We start from the raw sequence: 23,000 nt of genomic DNA on the forward strand, positions 1-23,000 counted from the left end.
AAAAAATTATTATAATTAAAAACTACACTGTTAAATCTATAGTATCAAATTTAACTTTATTTGAGTCTTCACTGCTTCTATAACTTAATATATAATTATTTTCAACTAAAACAATATAGTTATTTTTAAATAAAACAATGATATTTAATCCAAATTTGGGTTAAATTTGAATTGTTTTAAATTATTTAACTATTGTTTTAGTTAAAAATAACTATTAAGTAGGAGCAGTGGCCTATTTAACCCTCAAATAGGGTTAAATTTGACACTATAGATTTAACAGTGCAATAATTTAGTGATTTAGTATTGTTTAATTTATGACTATTATTTTTATTATTGTATTATTCAATTTTATCATTAGTGTTAAGTGAATGGCAGTGAAAGTTCGCATATTTCACTTGGACGCTTTAACGTAATTCTAACGTCGACAGATGTTACTCTAATAAAATTTCTACCGCGCGTTCTACGGCGAGTTTAAGTCTTCCAATTACATCTAGCATTCGCGGGACACAAGAGCTGAATGCTTAATGAGAAAGCGACCTGAATTCGTCGCATTTATTTAAACTAGAGAAATATATATATTAAATATGCGATTCACACGTTACGCGACTTTACACTGCACAAACGGATTTAAGCTGGAAAATTTCAGAGGCGCAATACCGGGGACGTGTCGCGCCGCGCCGTGACCGCGAATCTTTCTTCGCGCGTCTAAACATAAACCGTGACGCCGAAATTCTTCGTGAGTTTCTGCAATCGGACGTACTTACGGCAGGTTGGTTTCGAAGAGTGATAGTCCAATGGCCAGTCTGTCAAGCAGTATGCTAATAGTTCGCGTGCAGATGCCCTTGGGGTTGTCTTTCCCGGCGAGCGAAAACTATTTATTTAAAGTTGGCTTTAATTCAAAACTAATCTCTACCTGGGTGAGAACGAATACTTGTATCCGAAATTTCCGTCATCCCATGGGAAGCACCGCTCGCTATACGGGACGCGCGAGAGATAACGCCGCGGTCGAGATGCTGACGAATGAGAAACGCGAATTTTTATGAGCAGTAAAGCGTGAATTGCCGAGTGGAGATATCATCGCAGCGTATTTCGTATCGGGCGCTATTCGTTCGCTTAACGAATTTAACCGCGCGCCGGCAATAAATGCACATGACATCAAATGTTATGGCAACGATATCAGTAAGCGTAATTTTATCTTTATTAGCCTATTTTTTTTATAAATATTAGTTATACTGTAGAGATCTTATTACGTGTGCTATAAGTTGTATACATGTACGGCTGCACGTATTAATTAGGGTAAATAATTGAATTTAGCACGTAATGTTTGAATATCATTACGCAAATTTTTCCCTTCGTTCTCTTGCCTGACTTTCAATTTGTAAACCGGGAACAAGAGTAACAGGGTATAGATGTAACATCTCGTGAACATTTTAAAAACTATAAAAACTATACCTGGGCATTTTTACAAGAAATTTATCTGGTACTCCCTCTCGTAATGATCAACGTCGTAAGTGTACGGGGGACTCGCTTTTCTTCCCCGCTCATTTTCGTAAATGTTGCACTTTCTGCTTTTCGTACGCAGCCACAGTTGTTGAATTGTGTGCATTTCAAGTACAAGTAACAACTGCCGTTATCGTGAATGAAAAGTTCCACTCTTGCTAGAAGTCTTTTTTTTATGCACGCGTTTACAAAGTGCCTTTCAACAGGTTGTCGATTCAACTGTCTATTATTTCGGTTTCAGATCATCAAAGGAGAACAGAGCACGGGTCCTCTCGTGCGCAAGTGCTATTTCGTTATTTTCGAAATTTGACTCTATTTTGAAAAAAAGCTTTGGCGTTTACATGCACCTACGAAACACAAGCCTTGCAGAAAGTATTTCCGTTTCTATTTTCGCTGTTGAAAAAAAAGCGGAAAAAGTTCACTTTATTGGTTTACTTTATTGCCGGTCGGACATTATTTTCGTTTTACGATTTTCGATTTTTTTTCTGTATTCAAATTTCAGCAACTTCTGGAATATTATTTTCAGTGACTATCACAATATGAATATATATGAATTTTGTACGATTTACCCTATATTCATATAAGATGTAAATCGTGCAAAATTGTAAATTTTATATCGTGGAACAATAAAAATTTGATTGTATTTGTCTCAAATCAAATTTGCAGGGAAATACGAACACCGTTATTTCTTTCGTAAAAATGTTCCGTCGTTCTATCGGAAGAAATTAAGACGCCTAACATCCGTTATCTAACATTTTTCTACTATTTTTACAATGTCGCTCATCGGAACAGACTTTAATCGACTTTCGATGGGAGATACGATGAGTTGAACGTTTACGGAGACTGCATGATACACTCTTACGTGTATAAAATCGTGAATTTCACAATATTAAGAATCTTAAATTGTGAAATAATTGTGATGTAAAGCTGGAAGTGAAAAGTCATTTATACTGTTGAACAATTCGAAATTATTTTAGTAGAGGAAAATGAAAAAACCATTATGTGGCAATTTGCAGATCTTGCTTAGAATAAATAAATATTACTTATTTTTATAAAAATTCACCGCTGAAAAAAATCTGTTTATATTGAAAAATTCTTCAAATATGTATTAATATCAGAATAAAAAATTTATTCTACCATTTTAGCGTTTATTAACTGGTACATTTTTTTTTCTACAAATATTACACAGAGTGGAAACAAAAGTTATGATATTCATTCATTATTAACGAATAAAACAACTCAATACCTCGTCATTTTTCAAAAGCGTGCGAATGAGTAGGAACATTGTGTAGAAAAATTCTCTTCATCTAAATATTCTAAAATATCGTTCTTTTCACGATGATTAAAGCGAGAAAAATAGAGGTAATATGTTTCAACTACCTGTTGAAACATATTTTTCAATACACATGTTCACACAGACCCCTTTCATCAACAGCATGTTTGCGAGAATCTAGATTTAACTAGGCAAATGTGTTTCTGGCGTGAACTGGAATGTTTATCGCAAAATGTAGTACTGCTAAATTAGCCACGTCGAACGTACGCGTATCAGAGAGCACTGGCTCTATCTGATGCCGTAAAAGGTGCCTAAATTGCGATGCCTAAATTGTAACGCGTGATCCAGGGTAACCATCGATCCTTTTGCTTTGCGTGACACAGAGGTAAATCGTAACTTTCACGGTTGCCCTATGAATATGCATCGTTTAATTATATACTCCGCTCGGCGCGTTTGTAAGCGATTTTCTTCTGCAGTCGGACCGGAATTTTAAACAGCTCCGTCGCGTGTAAAAACGCTCGATCGTACCTCACTGAAAATTCAAGGGCTCTCGCACGAGGTATTTGCTGTTAAGTGTGATTATGCGGCTCCCTGCAGCGCATTTCCTCTTATACTTGTATAATATATATACGTATATATCGTGCCCATTTCTGGTGCTACACAAATTTCGCGAATAAAGAGTATCTGTGTGTAACAGCTGTACGAAATATATATGTGTACGGTCTGAAACGAATCCTCTTTAAACCTACCTATACCACCGACTTAATTATCCCGTGTTATACGAGCAAAATTCACAAGGATAGACTGCACCTGTCTGCCGCTGAATGCGGCGAGCAGGCGGACCGAAATTTTCCCCTACTGTATTGAATATCGAACTGAGCTATATATACTATTGAGTTCTACGGCATTCAAGACTGCTTAACCGTGTTAAGAACAATGAGCCCTAGAGCTGCCCGCGCGGCTTCATTAATGCGCTTCATCAGCAACCAACTGGCTGCGCGCGCACCGCTGATTTATTCAATAAAAGGAAAACGAAACTTTCTTTACAGTTCATAAAGCCGGCCGTTAGTTTCCTTTTGACTTTATGCCTCTCAATCCTCTTTTACGGCGACTCTCCTTCGGAGCGGAGAATCTTCGTCGCGCGCGCCCGCGATGAGAAGCTCGCTCCCTCACTCTCGGCTCTCTGTCCCCCCCCCCCCTCGCCCCCTCCTTCGCTCCACCCTTTTGTCCCTATTTTTTTCAGCGCCTCCTTCGAGTGTTTCGCGCGTCTCTCTCATTTCCTCGTGCTTCCTTCACCCTTTCGCGGAGAGAGCCCCACGTTCTACCCTGCTCAAGGTCAACCAACGGAGAATACGTTACCATGACGACGCATGAGCTCAGCGTGACGTACCACCCATTCCCGTCCCTTTTCCGTGTAGTACCATGCACGTGCCTATCCGTCGGTCGTGTCGCCGCGCCCCGGTATGAGCACGTCCGTCGGCGCGAGGACCGAGAGCGGTGTCGCATAATTTTGACAATGCGACTGCGAGAGCACGTCGCCGCGCATCCGAATCCGGAGGGTTGTAATAAGTACGACGAGGAACGAGACGTGGCATAATTTTTAACGATGCGAATCGACGCGAAAGGCGCGACGCGAAGGGTCAATTCGCACGCGCGCGCGCGCGCGGAAAAGCTGAACGGTATTACACGCATCCCGTCGTCACGGTCTCGCGACAATTAGCTTCGAGCGAGTGACGCGCATCGCCCGCGTGTGTTTCGATAGTCTTAATTGTACGGTGTCGACAATGTAACCCGGAGCGCATTGTTTCGCATTTCGACGTGCAAACACGTCGATACGTAAACACCACAAAATTGCATCTCCCCAGGAGATTACGCGGCGTGCGCGAGGATGGTGTGAAGCGCGCACCGCGACGCCCGATTGAGGAAACGCTGAATTGTATATTGTTCGCGAGAGTGCATCTGGGACAAGTTGAACGGGTTCCAGGAAGAGGCGTCGCCAGCGGAACTTTTATCGTCTTTGCAGCTGTTACCGGTGAACATTTCTTTAAGGAAAATCTTTGGGGGATACGCGAAAAAGTACAGCTTAAAAATAATTGTAATCATCTTCCGCGGCACAATAATTAATTCCGGATTCATGCAAAATATGATACGTTATTTTCTCCTGATAAATTGATTTTCACGAGACGAAATTATAGTAGCCGCGTATCGATGTTCCATGAAGAGATGCGCGAGAAATTAAGTCTCGTATAATGAGAAAAAAGTTGGATTGTATCCAATTACCTATTTCAAACGGGAAAACTTAAATTTTATCGCGATAGTGGACTTTATTTTCTCGCCGTCCTCTGAAACTTTTTTACATAGAAAACTTTCCAAATCGGCGCGACCGTCTCGTCGTCATTGAATCGAGATTAAATTCCTGTTATTCCGCATGTTGTTGCCAGGAGTTTCGTAACTCGGGGGATACATCGAGGTAACCAGATTAGATGGGTGCCATTGACATCGTGAATGCCAACCGACCACCTGTAGAAGCTATCATTAAAGCCAACCTACTGTCAGCGCCAGTGGTTACGATAATTTATCAATTATGATTATATATAATAGTCTGACCGTAATTACTTTCATTTCTCTTCCGATAATCCATTAAATTGAAATAAATTCTTACTATATACATAGTTAAGATTTATTTTTGGAGCAATCTAATAAATGTCGTGCCAATATCAATATATAATATATTGTCAATATATAATATATTGTCGACATTGTCGTGATAATATCTTTAAAATATAAAACTCAAGTATTTTTTTACATGTGAAAAGATATTTCCTAACAATATTTTATGTCGAATTTAATGTATTTTTAATTCAAAAAATTTTTGAAGATTTTTTAATCTAAAAAAATTAATATACCTCTCTTTTTGACATAAAAATGTATTAAATTAATATAAAATTCTAAAAGAATTGAAAACAACTAAGCTTTTGGAGACCGATATATAATAAAATTTATATAACAAAAATTTCAGAACCGATATGTATAATAAAATTCGTATAATAAATAACTCGATTTCGTAGAGAATGTACTTTGGACATATCTCTTTTGAAATATGCATGCAGTGGTAAGACTAGAAGGCAAACAGTAGAAAAGTTAGCGAAACGCATGAAACAATGAAGTAGACAAGTGCATTGTTTGCTTAGTTTACGCTATTACTATCCGGACAACTCCGGAACTTGGAAAGTTGAGAGCGCCGAGCTTTAACTTGACTAAAATACCTATCATTCATATTCATTTTGAGCAAGAGTACATGTCCGCGACACACGTACGTAATCGCATCGAGCTGATTGCATTCGTGAAATAAAAAAAATTCGCGAATTCATATAAATATCACAGAGAGAAAGAGAGCGAGAGAGTCACGCGCGAATGACATAAAAAATTGAAGGAAGCACAAGCGGCGCGCGCGGGTTATAACGTTCGTTTAGCAGTCTCTCCGCCGAAGGCGAGAATCCGTATTCCGCGGGAAATGGAAAATATCGTTTGACGCGCGGACATACAACGGGGGACCTATCGCGCGAGCGAGGGGATAAACGCGAATAGAAAGGAAGAAACGTCAAACCGATCAAACGCACGATATTTTCCGTCGAACTCGCTGAGCGACGACGACGACGGGGCGCCGCGCCGCGCCGCGCGGATTTTTACGTCGAGGCGAATTTTCAATCTCGCACGCGCGCGTCCCCTTTTACACCCTTTCGCGTCGCTCTTCTTCGAAGAGCGTGCTGACGAGTCATTTTTTTTCTTTCTTTCTTTCTTTCTCTCTCATTTAATCTCGCGCGCGCCGTACACGCGGCTTTGTAACGCGGCGCGACATTGTTATCCACCGCTCTGGATACCGGTTACCGCATTCGATTGACAGGCAATTGTCGATGCATTGTGCAAGTTCTACTACGGCATGATTATAGCCACGGGCTACGTGGAGCACAATGGATTCTGCGCTGCCCGACGATCGTTTGTTTTCATTTCAAGGCGCCGCGCGCCGCGGCATAGAGACGGCCGGCATCGCATTTTTCTTAGGGCCGTGTCCGTGACGTACGTATATAGCTGCGAACTCAACGTGGAGCCGCGCACACGATGGCGATACCACTCTCCCTCTCTCTCTCTCTCTCTCTCTCTCTCTCTCTCTCTCTCTCTCTCTCTCTCTCTCTCTCTCTCTCTCTCTTTCGCCCGTCTCGCTATACATTCTTATTAACCGTATATCTATGTTAGCTCGCTCTATCTCTCTCTCTTTCTCTCTCGCAGTGGTATATACCACTTATGTATCGGACGCAAGCTCACACGCTGGAGGCTATATTCTCCGCCTAAGCCTTCTATTCTCCCCTCTTTAGTACAACGTCTCTCTCCGTTGGATCACTTGGAACGGAGGATCACGACGATGCTCGGTCTATCATCTAATCGGCACTTGGAGAGGGAACCCTCTTGAACCTATATAATCCACGAACATATTCCAGCGACAAGATCTTATACTAAGTTTTTTTTACATCCCGGCGTATCTTGAAACGCTAATTTAATGTAAATCGCTCTTGCAGTTTATTGTCGCTTTTGCATGCAGCTATAAAGTTAAAAGAGCTGAAAGATCAAAGTTTAAAGACTGAAAAATCCGATAGAGTATACTTTAGGAGCCCCGACATTAGACTTGTTCTTTCAGCTGCTCTTCACTTCTCGCACGGTTCATCCTTCCTCTTTTTCCCTCCAGGCTGGAGGAAAAAAAGAAGAAGAGGAAAGGCGCAAGAAGTCACAGTTAAAAAGAACGAACCTATTTGCTTTCCAGCATCCAGTCTTTCGGAGTTTGAATTTTCCTCGGCATAAGAGTATATAATCTTACGCCATCCTTCGCGATAAGACGTTGCTTACGTTCTTCTTAATTGAACATGTACTCTGACTGGCATGCGATTAGGGGAGACTTATTGTGGATATCGCGGATATTAATGGAACGTGCGGACCATGGGTTGCAGCTTCTTACCTTGTCAATTTTTCGGAACGTCAACATTCGCGATTCCACCTCGCATCTGTCACGGACGTGTTGAACGTATGCCATTTGACGCACATGGCCTGCACGCGACAAGTCATGTCTGCGCGGTGATTGCCAAAATTTTCAGTCACTTAAGCATGCCCTCTCATCCGGCCAAGTCGAGCGTGCTGTGCAATAAATTTCTCTAAATAAAGCCACTCAAGATAAATCTCGCTCATTCTGAGGTACCATTACACGCTGACTATTAGCTAACGTTACTAACTAACTGTGATATATATATTTAACGGGCTATTCGCAGAGTTTATGAGCGAGCAAATCAAATTAGGGTAACGAAGACTGTATAATAAGTGCATCGGTAATTAAATCGCAGGAGCATTACAGAAAATTAGAATGCATTATATATGTATATATTATATTATAATTATGTTATATTACGCTGTGTTATATTAAAAGGATTTACGTCGTAGCTGACGTATATAAATCCGGCTATATAATCAAAAAGGGGAGATACTATAAATTACACGGCGTTATACTGCCTTTTTACAAGGTTGCAGACTACGCTACATCACGCTATCGGATTTAAAAGCCGTGGTTTTCCGGGTGTGTGTATTTCTGGACAGCCTGAGAACTAAAAAGAGACTTAAAGTGTATAGCATACGTAAATAATTACTGAACTTTTCAGGTCGGCGCGCCCACGAAATCCGCGCGCGCGGCGCGGAACCGTATATTTTCTCCCACGTCGTCACTCCCAAGATCGTCGTACCACCTTATCGCGGGCCGGTCTGCTCAATGTATCGCGAAAGAGTAGATGTTATCGGCGGCAATTTATTTTCGTGAAAGAGAGGCGAAACGACGCGGTGAGGTATAACGCCGGGGTATAACACGTATATAACACGCCTCTCTCCCGGCCCACCTTGTGGGACGGGGGTGCAGGAGCGGGGTGGGTTCCCCTCGGCGACGCGGAAAATTCGTCCCGGAAAATACATCCGCGTACTGGCGATTGCTTTCGCGTCGGTTACGATCTGCTCTTGCCGCGGTCATGTATGAAAATGCATTTCGCTGATATAACCGCCAGAATTTAATACTCGCCTCGTATCGCCCCGCGTATTCGTGTATCGACGATTTTCATCGCGGCAGTCATGATGCACGCCCGAGTGTAAAGCGTCGGGTAACACTGGATAAGGAGAAACTGTTTGAACGTTTTTTGCTGTTTGCGTTTACGGTAATACGGATTCTGTATTTGTCACGCGGGAAAATCTATACTGAAAGAAAGTCGATGAAATTAACGTTAATTTTTTTAATGTCCACTCGTCAGGAAATACATCCGAGTCTCTTCTGCGAGTTATTTCTAAATGACATATATTTTTGCTTTCAAGCCGATAAAACACACCGGGAATAACCACTGGATAAGGAGAAACTGTTTGACTGCTTTCGCGTTTACGGATTCTATATTTGTCATATACGAGAGAATTTATTGAAAGAAAGTCGAAAATGAAATTAACGTTAATTTTTTTAATGTACACTCGTCAGAAAATACATTCGAGTCTCTTGCGAGTCACTTCTATAAATGACATTTTTGCTTTCAAGCCGATGAAAATATCTATATATTACGACACGTACTACACAGGTATTAATTATACATTTACTCTCTTTCTCTAAACTGAGGATAAGTCCACGCGGGCCTTCCTTCTCGTTTACTCTTCGCGATATTAATCTCTCATTACTCATTAATTATTCCTTAGCGGCGCGCGATAGGATACCGCGCGGGGAGGATATGCACGCCGATGTCTCGTTATCACGGCGTGCAATTGTGATCGCGCGCAAGCACGGCAGATGTTATCGGCGACAATTTATCTTCGAGAGTGTGGGTGTGCAGCCTCCCGCGCCGAAGGTGTGCCGCACTTCGTGACTATCGGCGCGGGTGAGAAAAGCGCTGCCCGCGCGGCGCCGGTGAAAAATTCTGGCTTCCCACGGCGCGGCCCGGCGTCTTACATACGTCGCGCTCTTACACGCGGTGACAATAGCAAATCGACCGTCGACATTAACACCCCGCGGGGTCCACCAGGTCTCTTTCCAGGATCAAGACCTTGGCTGCACCGCACCGCACCGTCGCGCACGGACTCTCGAAATAACTCACTCTTCCTCTCGAGGCTCTATACACGGGTTTAAATTATTTTGCGCGCTTCACGCGTTCCGAGTTCCGAGACACGGTCGAACATTAATTCGAACGAAGCGTGTCCGCGTCTCGCTCGTTTCGATGCGCTACTTTGCGGAATTGGGCAATATCTCAGCCGAGAATTTTCACCTTATTTCGAGTTAACACGTCCCCCGCTTATCAAAGCAATATATTTAATAGACGTAACTCAAATTTTTTTTCTTCTTTTGCGTGTTTCGTCCGTTTCTCTTGGATAAAGTTTTCTCGACGGGCGAAGATGTGCAAACTTAAAACTCGCGCCCGTTGAAATAAGGGTAGAAGAATGAAAAATCGTTGGGATCCTTAACGTGTCGTTCGTTGGATTGTAAGTATTATACGCTAGCGATATTAAAAAAAGATTTAATGTCATATAAGTATATATGTATATATATGTATATATATATATATATATATATATATCCTTTTCCTCGATATATATATATATATATATATATATATATCGAGGAAAAGGATCAACACGCTTCTCTAGTTTCAATGCCAATAGCATCGGCGTTACTGGTTCATTAGTTTGTTCACGGTCGTTCTAGCTTATTTACAGCCTCGAGGCAACATTTATTTTACGGCCACTGCTTTTTCACAAAATTCACGCTCTAACAGAATACGAGCCCTGATCATGAAATAACCAATATCAAAATTAAATCTGCTGGGGTAACACCCACTCCAATATCCAGAATTAATTCGACTTTTCGAGAAAACGAGACATTTACCTTAATTTATATTCTTGTTTATATTTAAATTCTTACAGATTGAATGCAGTGCACATTCTGCGGTAATTAAAATTTTTCTCCGTCAAATAATATAAAATTAATCCCGACAATTTTATTTCGCGCTGAATACACCAGTGATAAAATGTATCAGTTCGAGAACGATTAACGCGAAAGGAACATCGTTACCTAACGCGTCAGCGCGTAATCACCGCAAAAATAATCAAGCTCGCGCGAATTGGAACGGCTCCGTTCGTTTTACGACAAGCTCGTAAAAATTAAAATAAAATCGCACCGCGGCCGCACGATGTGACTCGGATGCCAATCACAATGTATTTGCACGTCAATTACGCGCGGGGTTAAGCCCCGCATGCGGATACATCGGAGCCCGGCCTGTTTGTGCGAGTTGCGAGATGGCTATCGATCGTTACGATATTATAGCGTAATAAATTTTAATAGGCAACGTCGAAGCCCCGCGCGCGCGAGTTCGTCGTTGCGTTAACCACGTTATGCTTGCGGATGATCCTGTTTCGTGCGAAACACCCGCAATTACCTATAGCTCGACTACGGATAGGTATCGTCGTTCAGTTTATGGAGGCGACGGATACTGTCCACTGAAAGGGGGAAGAGGAAGAAGAAGAAGAGAGAGAGAGAGAGGAGGGGAGGAAGAGAGAGAGCTTTCGATCCCTCATCCTCTCACGTAAGCCGTCTCTTTAAAGTCTCGACGTTTTAGCGCCGATTGCTCGTCCGGCCTCACGCTTTTACGCAGCTGCGCCGCAACTCGAACAGGGTCAGGGTGGGAATATTCCGGAGTCTAATAATTCTTGGGAGCGACCAGTGGGAGTTTAACCGAGCAAAGAGATGTTAAAGGGAACGTATCCCCCTTTCTGCTCTATATGCATCGCGTGGCTTTAAAAAAATTGGAAAATATCATCGAACGGAATTACACTGCACGGAACGTTTACTCGAACGGAATTTTAATCCGATTTATTTGCCAAGATATCTAATGTAGAAATTCTCTTTCTCTCTGTAAAAATCCCCCCTTCGACCTTTTTTCTTCTCCAGAAAAAAAATCGACTCTAAACTCGTCAAATTCAGCAGTCTTTAACAATAGGACGTTATCCCATCGAGCATCCTACAGAGCATCGTGAACTCTTGATGAACTTTTTTTCTCGCGTGGCAAAACAATTTTGCGAAGTACGTCGCTTTATATATACCAATTTATGCACCGTTTTATAAATGAATGTCATTGAGCTTGATAACAGCGCAGTATTTTAACTTTTTTTCCAGTATTAGCGCAGATGAGTAGAATCTGTTGCGTTTTTGCGATTATACTCGTCGCGATGCGTTCAAATTATTTCAGATTTATCGAGCACGGTCATTAGGGTTACGAGCGCGCATTATTGCCTCCTTATTTGTTTATTTATTCGTCGAAGCGCAATCAATTTATACGGATGTGTATTTGTGTGTTTATCTTTTAATTTGCATCGACAATACACGTGAATCGATAGTTATACGCGTCGAAATGTAAAAATCCCTGGAGAAAAACTGTCTTTTGTCGTTGATAATTACTAATAATTACTGATAATTCAATTATTCTTTAATACAGAAAGAGAGTAAGTCAATTGCAGTATCTTTCCTTTGCGATTATCCTGCCTCTTAATTAATAAACGAAATAATGTCAAATTAATTTATTTGCATCAATTTTCGATGATTATCTCGTCGTGCGTACATTGTATTTTAAATACCATTCTATTCCTTTTTTCGTATTTACAAATCGGACGCGCATATCGGCGGTCCGGGATAACACACAGGGAAAGTTCCGTAACTCTTTTCAAGGACTCCAGTTACTCCGGTACGAACGTTACCGGCTAAAGGCCATTTAGATAACCGATAACACGATTATAAGTTTTCGAAAATGCCTCGAACGTGGATAATCTCATCAATAAATGTATTAATTCCAGATCGCTAATACGCAGCACATATACGTTACCTCGCACTGCGAGATTATGTTGATCTTCGGAGTGGCGCAATTTACAGTCGAATCGTTATCGTTAAAAATTAATTTGTTTAGGAAACTTGACAATTTTATATTTCTTCAACTGTACTGTAAATTGAAACATAATGTTTGTTTAAAACTGAATGTTACCTTTGATATAAATCATTTAATATGAATTATATCTTTTTTTTTTTCATTTTAAACATCAATATGTCACGCAATTCTGAAATAACAAAGCGTGTTACGTATTATTTTATTCCACAGACGAAATCAATTTACGACATCGGTTGACTCTAACTCTAGATAACTTCAGGTGACTCTTGATAACTCAATTAATTTTTTATCGATTCTAGTTCTAAAGATCTAGATGGAGACAAATCATAATTAGTTAACTTTAATCGCGATTGAACATAATCGACGTTAACGAAATCAGTCTAAGTTGCCTCAAAGTGATAATTTGTCTGTGTCTGGATATCCGTGTCTGTTAGGCACGTCAAACTTACTTCGCGCGAACTTCGCTCAATCTTTTGGGACGTTTCGCGGGTCGCAAGAATGGTAGATAATAAACCTGGGAGCCACAGCCCCAAAGAGCTTCATTAGAGGCGTGCGCGGCCTCAAAGGAACTTATCTTCCGGTTCTTGGAGCGAATAAGGGGTCAAAAAATTTTTTTTCTCTTCCTCACCCGAAATACTCCCGAGCACCGCGAACGCTCCGGTGTTTTTCTTTGTCCCTGAACTTTCGTCTCCGTATGCCTAATCTTTGCGACGCGACGGGCGCTATTCAAATATCTCTCACTCGCAGAGAGACCTTAGCGCGCGTGGGCGCCGGGGCGAACCCACGTGTCACTGTCAACTCGAATATCTCTCCAACTTCAATGTATCTCTCAACTTTCCACGATCCAAGCCGACCGAGAAATTTCAACAAAACTGTATTGTAACGAAGTATTCTTGAAATTGGAAAACTATGTCGCCGCGCGCCACGTTATGATAGTTTTTAATATTCATGTATACCTATTTAACATTTATACTTGACTCACAGATTATTGCGATTTGAATAAATTGTATTGTTCGTATATTTAATTAAGCTTGATGCTAATTTTTCTATTTGAAAAAAATTTTCTCTAGCACAATTAATTAATATATCTCTATAGATAGTAAAGAAATAAAAGTAAATACATAAGAGAAGATAAGAAAAAACACTTTCTTGGAATGCTTCGTGATTTATAATTTGTAAAGAACTTTTTTCTCGTGTGTCGCATGTATTTCTTTAACGGTATTCGTAAAATGTTTAACGTAACCGCATCAAATAGCATTTTAATTTTCGGTAGAAGCAAAACTTTTTTTTCAGCATATCAAAGCGATGTGTCGTTCAATATGCGCTTTTAAATGAGTTCTCTATCTTCTGTTAAATAACCCTAATTGTAAACGATGTTGGGTTTTAGCGCGAATGCATTTACCCCAATTAATCATTATACAATCATTACCGTGGGCGGTACTGTATGTCGATTTGCTGAATTAAGGATAAGCGTAACGCCACAAAGCTAATTATTAAGACAATTAAATTTACGTCTACTACCATTAGATGTTGTTTAATACCTTATTCTCATATTTAATACATTTCGATATGCGCGATTGTGATCTAATCGACAAATAAACGAATGGATAAATTAGTTGCAATGTTTCCAAAGTCTTTTTTTTTTTCTAGTAAACAGAACTGACTCGCGTGCTCGTTAATTATTGACGCACTGTTTCTGCGAATTCACTAACGCATTTCCAGTTCCCAGTTCGCTGGGTGAGAGAGGACGTAATTATATATTATAATATATATTTCCGCCATTTCGCAGTCTCTCTCTCTCTCTCTCTCTCTCTCTCTCTCTCTCTTCCTTTTTCTTTGTCTCTTTTAATGATATACGTATCAGCCCAACGTATAAATAATTCCGCGCGCTGCTCACTCCACATGCTAGCGAAGTAAATTTCTGCCGAAACAGGAAACGACTTCGTCAAGCCGATGCTTTGCGGTAAAAATAAAAAATGAATACTGTACCAGTGATCGGATTTGCCCGGGTATTTATGGGTAACGCGAAAAAGCTCGCATTACAGCTTTGGATATCGCTGCATCTCTTCTGGGATTCGGGCGTACCTGACTGCAGACTCAGGAATTAGGAAACGCGTCAGAGAACTACGGAAACACACACGGTACATCAATAATTAACACGTACGCGACCTCCATTACGCTGAAGACATCGTAATGACATGCGCATCGTGGATTAAGCCTTATCTCGAGGATTCTCTGAACGGCAACGTTCAAATTCGTGGTGTAATATTCCACTTTGCGCGGTATCATGTTTCAGATAGTAACGCCAAGATGGAAACAGCAATCAGACTTTTCTTATCTTGATGTTGCAGTAATTATCCCTAAATAACGGCATATTTTAGCTAGCTTTCCGTGTATATTTAAATAGATCATAAAATATGTGTAAAATGCTAAAAATTATTATTATTAATGATTCCACTTGAAAATTATTAATATTATTAATGTTAATGATTCCGCTTGAAAATCTCAATTTGTTTATTTGTTTATTTTGTATTATGCATATATATATCGCTATTCGCCTTACGTTGTATGTGCATTAAAATGCTTTTTATATGCAAAGAACGAGCCTGCAGGGCTTACGTAAGCGAAGCTATCGCGACGCAGTACCTATACGATTAGCTAAATCATTTCGATCGGTGGGAGTTGTACTCGTCAAAGGACGAGTATTGTCCCAATGGGGGAAGAATATTTAGTCAGGCATGGCTAACGCTAATCGGCGCCGTAAAATGGGTTCCCCCGTCGTCGAAGGACGCGCGAAAAGTGTATCGCGCTCGGGAAGATCGGTGGAAACGGAGGTAATCGAAGTGTAATGATATAATTCGATCGGATGAACGCGGGGAGGAGAGAGAGAGAGAGAGAGAGAGAGAGAGAGAGAGAGAGAGAGAGAGGAGGAAGAGGAGGAGGAGAGAGGCAGGAGGAAGGCGTCGTCGAGAGATATGGGCGACGAACTGCGCCGCGCTTGTAAAAGGGTCGTGACTGACTACACGGGTAGCTTCGAGGCGGGAATAGGTTGGGTCGCTTTAACGAGATCCCGGCGTCGGCTAACGAGACTTCCATGGGGATTTAGATAGCGCGTATAACTAGGCATAGCCGCGCGGTAATGACGCGACTCTCGGTATCACGTTTGGTATCGTTTCGTCCTCGGCTCCGCTTTAGGATTTCACGCCCGGGCGCCCCTCAAGCGGGCACCGAAGCGACATTTCGACACCACGTGTGGCGGAGAGGACATTCGTAAATGATTTTTGAAAGCGACAATTTCGAAAGCGTCGGAAGCGCGTACAAAGCGCGCAATTGCACTGTCGCACGGACACCTCGCGCTTATATATAGACTCGTATATTATCGACCTCGATTCGATTTTTTCCGACGCGCGGATAAGCCAACTACTTATCTGATTGATTTTTGATCTGACCTTTTTTTCTCTATTCATTTATTATTAAGTGAAATTAGCACCGCCGTGTTCACTGATCCCGTTGCGACTTTGACTTTGACAAAGAACGCGTGCGAATCTCGGATCGATTATACCACGAAAATCTTGCGGAGGGAAATGTATGTAGGGAAAGAAAATATTTGAATAATGAAGGATAAAAATGCGTGATAAGTTTCCGAAACATTTTTCTTTCTCAAACAATGTAATGTTAGCTTAACATTACCTTCGTGGTAATGTTTCTACGAAAAATAGCGTTGAAAACAACTGCACGGGCGGTTTTCATTCGACAAACGAAAAATTTTTTGAAACGTTAAAGAACTTGCGGTATTCTACATTTATTTTAGTCAACAAACTAATTATTTCTCTTTTTAATTATTCGTCGACAATCTGATGATCTCGCGTTCCATCATCAACGTAATTTTGACACCGCCGATAAAAAGTAGGTACATTCTGTTCTTACGAATATTGTATCTCCTGCAAATCTCCTGTAAATCTCGAAAAAAAAAGAGCTAATTCCTCTTTTAATTTGAGAATGGGTAATTATTTTTGCACAAAAATACGGTCCTCGTTTTTACATCGCATCTCGCATTCTGTAACAAAACGATGCGCTTTTAGAAAGTGATTACTTTTATTTTTAACGTTTCACAGAAGAGGCATGCTTTACCCTAGCATTATTCACCGCTCTGCATTTCCCGTCATAAGTTATGCCATAATGAGACTTTATTTTTCTTAAAATTTCACGTTTTGTGGCCGTCTTAAGTAGGCATCGGAGAATTATAAGGCTCATAACTCACCCCGGGTTCGCGCGTTAGACCGTGCTCTCGCGCGCGCTTGTCTTATTTTTCTCACGTTCGCACCAAGTGCTGCTCGACCGCGGTGCCTTAAGTTCATAACTCGTCGGAATCCGTTTACGGTTTCAAATGGAGAGCTTTGGGGCGACGCCCAGACTTCCATCTCCCTAAATCTGCATACCGCCACGTTATCCCCGTCGCAATACGTACTTTGCAATTTGAATCGTAAATCGAGAAACGCTTAATGTTCTAATTAAACATTTACATAAGCATAGAATAAAATCAGATCGTTTTGAATTACAAATTAACTTCGATTCTCGTCCAATCAAATGTTGCGCCGTTCGATCGGAAACGACGAACAATTTATAAAGACACGTATATATGAATTAATTTGCTGTATATCTTAATTAATCTAAAAAGTACGATATTGAATTTAGGCTGAATTATTATAATAGAATTTAATTTCTTCTTTTCTTCTCTTCCTTCAGACCATATTTTCACTTATCTGCTTAATCGTTTATATATATATATATATATATATAATACCACGGATAACTGCTTGATGAGAAAATTATCGACGTGTCAGAACGCGTCTATAAAAGAAAAAAGAGATACTAAAATATTATTCTTTAAAGCAAAACCGAACTGGCAAGTTAAGATCGTGAAACACGCTGTCAGTTCAGTTGTCAATTCGAGTTAACTCAATGAAATCTCCGGCATCGAGTAATAACGTTCCACGGGGGATTTAGATGCCCTGTACAATTAGCGACGCGGTAATGACTCGATCCTACCTTCATTTCGTATCGCGTAATGTCAAGATTACATTCGTGGATTTAAATTATGTGTAATGTCACCGGCCGTCTCTGAAGGCCTGATTCGATTACCCGTGCCCGTTTCCTGGAAAATCTTCCGCCCCGTTAAGAGTTGTTAAAAATTGCAAGCAACGTCTGTAACTTTTTTTCACGGAAGAACGAAGACGCGAAAGCATGTAATTTATGGAAATTTAAGAAGTCGGAATATATAATTGGTAGATGGAATTACGAGGGATTTGTCGCCGACACGTCGTCGCGGGCGGGCTTGGTTAAAAACAAAAACGCGGGGGCTCGTCTTCGCCGTCGTGTCGCCGAGGGAAGACGGTGCAACAATTCACGGAAATTCTTCGGAAGTTTATGAGACTTTGCGTGGAGCACGTCAGCCTTCTTGTTGGCAAACTTCTCGAATGCGAAATCCTGCGAAAGACGCCGCATAATTATGGCGCACGAACGGAAACTTTGCCCGCGATGATGACGATGTGCCGTCTGCTGTTTTAATATATTTACGGACTTAAACGCCCATTCTTCGCGCTTTCAATTCGGATAGTAAACAAATGTTTAATTTTCGTTCTTTCAAGAGCAAGCGCGTGCTTTCACACGCAAAATGGGACCCGCCTTATCGAATAACGCTGTCGAAGGTCGATTGAAAATCAATGTTGTGAGGAAAAGCAATAATTTGATTTGATATTACAACGATAATGGAAAAAGTCGCTGTACAAAATAAAATTACGTAGAGAGATTTCTAATCAAAATGCCTGTCCAATCTAAATAAAGACGTACTATCCCAAATATTCCACGTATCTTAATTTATATGAACTTTCCATTTATTGCACCCCATTTTTAGAATTTGAATATAAATAGAGTATTGGCTTTTGTAAGACAAAACTTTGATAGAAAATTTTGCTCTTTCCTAAAGCATCGTAAAATTTCTGATACGTTTAAAAAAAAGGAAAGTTTTCACGATTAAATGTATAAAATAAAAATTTGGAGATGCAAACTATATAAAGTGTCAGCATCATTTTTGTTACACGAAAAGCGCGGTTGGTGGCTTCTTTTATTTTAGTCTGTGAATCAATCTGAGTTCTTATACTTTCCAATAGAATTTTCGAAGCGTTCTCCATCTTTCTGCAAAGTGCCAAATTTCGGAAAAAAGTTTTAATCCGTGGAAAATTACCAGAAAAGTGCCCTTAACGGAACGTGCATCGTGCACGATGACTGAAAATTGAGAGTCAAGATAAAACGAATCTCAGGCATACTTTGAAGTGCACGGTAACGACGCTGACACGTGACAAAATTGCGGTGCGAATAAAAGCGAGCGATATACGTAACCGAAATAACCACGGGACTGCTTTTATCGCGGAGAAAAAGTCGACGAGGAAGGTGCGAAAGTGTCGAGCAAATTGTGAAAAAAGCAAAAAAAAAACGACACGCCTCGAGGTTCCCATCGTGCGTAGCGTGAACGCGATCGTATCGGATGTTAATTATGGGGAAAGTAGAGAGGAGCGACAGATGCGCGATGATCAGCGGTTAATTAAGTGGAACGCGAAGACAGAGAGCGAGAAGAAAAGGGAATGGGAAATGGCGGGAGAGAAAGACAGTCGAAAGTTCCTTGAGACTTTACTCGGACGGAAAACTTCGGTGTTGCACAATGGTAACGAGCCACGTTTCGCCCATGCTCGCGCGACGGCAAAACTCGTATCGCGCGCTCTCGTCCTTTTGTCCGAGGATCTCTTCCTTGTGCTCTCTTCCCTTCCGCTTTTGCCTCGCGGTAGCTTTGTATCGAAACCACGATGCGTATCCACGATGAAAGCGGCGGATTCGTTTCCGATACGATTTCCGCATGAATCCGCCCATTGATTGCACATCGACGTCCCAACGATGTAATCCAGCATTTCGCATGGTAATTCTGCGGCTTACTGGAAATTGGCTCGCTAATTATTTACAATAAAGCGAATGCCGCACTGCTGGCATTTATGCGTTTCCGCTTTTCTGTTGCCTAGATCTCCAATTTCTCGTTTACGGCTTACTTTCATATAGATTATAGGTATTCCTATAAGCTTCAGATTTGCGTAACAAGCTGTACATCGGTACATAGCTATTTGCTTATCGTTTTTATTCACTACATCTGCTCAATTGTTTTACAGCTAACGTGACTTTTTTTTTAATACGCCAAATTTTTTTAAATTTCGGTTTCGTAATGATTTATCTATATCGGCAAAATAATTTCGGTGCTGTACAGATTTAGGATTTATTCGAGAATATATTCGAAACGCGAGTTAGATTATATATGAGAATGACAAGTCGGAAATTTATATTTTAAAAACAGAAGAGAAGAAATCTAAAATATGCGGCGACCCGCAATACGATTATGCCTAATATATGCACCAGCGTTCAGTACCAAAATGACAGTGTCGCTTGATCATATTGCACAATTATATGATCGATGTCTGCAAATGAGGTAACCGCTGCGGAACTCGAGGCGCACAAGATACACGTTGTACTTGTCGCACGTGTTTAGACAAATTTAGGTGTATAACGCGTGAACGTGCTTGATGTCACCGCGCCGCGTAAATGCGCCGTGAGGTTTGCACATAAATCCGTATTACACGCGCGGTGCATTAAATACGCCGCGTGGATACGCGTTGCTCGCGAATTGTCGAGAGTACGGACGCACACTTCGTATATATATATATAGCGGCGCATTCGTGTCGGATATTTTTGCGCGTGCTATACGAAATCTCAATATTTGTACCATGTCGCGAGTTATAAATCGCGACCGCGCAAAATCTATCGCGGCGATGGACGTAATTATATTTACAAATGCGGCAAAGGCAGCAGCCGCGGAGATTCGCGTGCCCGCGATTCTTTAATCCTCGCGGCCGCGCGTCGTGAAACGCGCATCCGCGCGAGTTGCGCCCGTGCCAGCATAATTATGGCTCGCGCGGAGTCGTATACGTAGGAATCGAGGCGCAAAACAATCCGCGGCTTGGGACGGATAAATAATCGTACGCGCCGCAATAACTTGACGGCGACGGCTCGGAGTTTTAATGGCGGATCGTAGGCGGTCCCGCCCGGAACGCGAGTTAGATTATATTTGCCCGGGACGTATAACGTTGTAATTTATTGCGCAAAGCGCGCGCGGTACACATACAATACCGATGGTGTGCACGAAGCACATCGCGCCAAGCGTGAAACTTACCCAAACGCGGGGCCACGTATATACACGTTTCTATAACCGCAACGCGTCGCGCGAGGCTGTATTACATTTGCATTCCGCGCGTATTCACGATGACTTAACAATTGCGTGCGAGATATGCATAGACCGAAGATAAGATCGTAGCGCGAGGCATTCCATTCGGAATTTCATTTGGAATTTAGAGTAATATTTGCCTTTAAGCGAATATACCAGATCTAATTTATACATGAATATGCACTCATTTCTGGCTGACCAATCTAGTATTTTACTACTTAGAAATATCTCACACGAGTCGAGAAAAACGAGACCTTTTCTCAATACTAATTGTAAGACTAAAATTACGCATCTCAATCTCATAATTTATCACAATTTAATTTAATTTAATGTATTACATTTAATATATTACGATTTACGAATAACAAGATTTACATAGAAATTAGAAATTATATGAGAATAAGAATAGAATACGCAAATGCATGGTGAGACGTCAACATGGCAACTGTTGTAATCTTACCAGACAGCTCATGATATGAATGTGAAAAAAAGAAACCAATAAATATGATAACAATGGTGACGAAGAGCATGTCACGAAAAATATTTCATTATTTTTTTCCTTTGCAGTAAAAAAAGAATTAATGCAATTGAAGAAACATCACTGGCTTTATCTGACGCCAGTTGTTCGCGACGAACTATTACACGGTACGTGTAATAGTTTCGTATAGGTCACGCACATCTTCGATCTGCAAAGCGGCCGTTTCAGCGGGGAAATTTATGGACAAGCTTTCAGGTCGAGTTCGCGAAACTCCGTTGAATATGGCGGTAGATGGTATACATCGCCGTTCGCATATAAATTCATTTCCGCACACGCGAGTTGTCGCGCCGCAGACACTGCGATGCCGCCGCGCACGTTGTAAGTCGTCAGTGGGCGACAAACAGGCACGCGACACGCGCGCGGGCGCGCGCGCGTTGCGCACGCACGCAGAACGCAGGCGCGCAATAACCGATTCCTCTGCCAACCCATGTATTATGATCGCAAGTATAGTAATATGAAAAACGACGGTTGTTGCCACGAGAGCCCTTACAATTCATAAAACGGTATAATGGATGCTTCGAGACGCGCAGCGTATCACACCAACGAGAGAATTTATTTTTGACGAAACATCCCTATCTTATACTTTTGCCGAAAACTATTTGTTTTCTTTTTTGTACAATAAAGTTTTGATACATATGAGAATTTATTCTCCGGCGATAAATTTTCGGTTCTGTACGCTTACGCTCCGAATATTTGCTTCGGATAAACGGCAAGATGAAAGCGTGTTTGTTGCTTATCAAACTCAGTTTGTAAAAGAGCTTTGTTTTTTAACGTCAGGTGGAATTTATTAATTTAATAATATCATTTTTTTTTTAAGACGTGTGATGATTGCCGTTTGACAAGACATAAAAAAGTATTGTCTTTTGTTCATTCTTTGTAAATTTAAATAAAACCGTGATTAATTGGAACGATCGATTCGAATGTTGTTCCTCGAGATAGCGCCTCGTTATATGATTCTCTCTAAAAAAAATAAAAAAAGAAAAAAGAAACGAAGGTAAAACTCTCTTCACCCTCTCGACCGTCGTAATTTACAATTGTTTATACGACCTTAATCTTCGTCTGCATTAGCGATTATGCGCGGGGCACACCGGATTAAACCGCACGCGAAGCCGCATTGTGTTCTTAGCGTATGTCGACCAACCATAGTCCAGCACGTGAAATCGAATTACCTATGTATGTTGTAACCTCGTCAAACATTTTGAACGGGAAGCCAAATTGGTTCCTTTGAACTTCAACCTTTGGCTGCCGCGCGCCAAAGGAGAATTATTATCGTTGTCGATGCGCATTGTAATATTTCGGGGCGCATAACGTAAAAAGAATTTATAATACATAATATATATATGATCATTTTTGTGTTGTATACATGACTGCACATAACGT

General features: G+C 41.1%; 1 protein-coding gene across 2 annotated transcripts in view; it reads left to right on the plus strand.

The window, feature by feature from the left end:
* The window catches only part of LOC105452890 (diacylglycerol kinase 1), a 97,020-nt gene that overhangs the window by 2,848 nt on the left and 71,172 nt on the right, over positions 1 to 23,000 (plus strand). Inside the window, exon 1 of one of the 2 annotated variants that reach the window (XM_011694443.1) lies at positions 4,263 to 4,805. The exons of the other annotated variant lie outside the window; for it this stretch is intronic. The gene's annotated coding sequence lies outside the window, so the exon portion shown is untranslated. Of the gene's footprint in view, positions 1 to 4,262; positions 4,806 to 23,000 lie in introns of those variants that run through there. 2 annotated transcript variants of the gene reach the window in all.

This window comes from Wasmannia auropunctata, unplaced genomic scaffold (assembly GCF_000956235.1).
Source record: "Wasmannia auropunctata unplaced genomic scaffold, wasmannia.A_1.0 LD336026.1, whole genome shotgun sequence".
Lineage (NCBI taxonomy): Eukaryota > Metazoa > Arthropoda > Insecta > Hymenoptera > Formicidae > Wasmannia > Wasmannia auropunctata.